Source organism: Limulus polyphemus, unplaced genomic scaffold, assembly GCF_000517525.1.
Source record: "Limulus polyphemus unplaced genomic scaffold, Limulus_polyphemus-2.1.2 Scaffold2474, whole genome shotgun sequence".
NCBI lineage: Eukaryota > Metazoa > Arthropoda > Merostomata > Xiphosura > Limulidae > Limulus > Limulus polyphemus.
The window spans coordinates 32,196-33,334 of record NW_013668084.1 but is presented as its reverse complement, the minus strand read 5'-3'; positions in this window follow the sequence as shown (position 1 = coordinate 33,334).

Here is a 1,139-nt window from a genome sequence, read left to right as displayed (position 1 = left end):
GACGTGTATGGTGTTTGCCATACTCACCTCTAGTTATATGGTGTAAATATACGATAAAACACTACATGGACGTGTGTAGTATTTGCCATACTCACCTCTAGCTATATGGTGTAATTATACGATAAAACACTACGTGGACGTGTATGGTGTTTGCCATACTCACCTCTAGTTATATGGTGTAAATATACGATAAAACACTACGTGGTCGTGTGTAGTGTTTGCCATACTCGCCTCTAGTTATATGGTGTAAATATATGATAAACACTACGTGGACGTGTGTAGTGTTTGCCATACTCACCTCTAGTTGTATGGTGTAAATATATGATAAAACACTACGTGGACGTGTGTAGTGTTTGCCATACTCGCCTCTAGCTATACGGTGTAAGTATACGATCAAATACTACGTGGACGTGTGTAGTGTTTGCCATACTCACCTCTAGTTATATGGTGTAAATATACGATAAAACACTACGTGGTCGTGTATAGGGAATAAGAAGTGTTTGTCATACTCACCTCTAGCTATATGGTGTAAATATACGATAAAACACTACGTGGACGTGTGTAGTGTTTGCCATACTCACCTCTAGTTATATGGTGTAAATATATGATAAAACACTACGTGGACGTGTGTAGTGTTTGCCATACTCACCTCTAGTTATATGGTGTAAATATATGATAAAACACTACGTGGACGTGTGTAGGGAATAAGAAGTGTTTGTCATACTCACCTCTAGCTATATGGTGTAAATATACGATAAAACACTACGTGGACGTGTGTAGTGTTTGCCATACTCACCTCTAGTTATATGGTGTAAATATATGATAAAATACTACGTGGACGTGTGTAGTGTTTGCCTTACTCACCTCTAGTTATATGGTGTAAATATATGATAAAACACTACGTGGTCGTGTGTAGGGAATAAGAAGTGTTTGTCATACTCACCTCTAGCTATATGGTGTAAATATACGATAAAACACTACGTGGACGTGTATAGGGAATAAGAAGTGTTTGTCATACTCACCTCTAGCTATATGGTGTAAATATACGATAAAACACTACGTGGACGTGTGTAGTGTTTGCCATACTCACCTCTAGTTATATGGTGTAAATATATGATAAATACTACGTGGACGTGTGT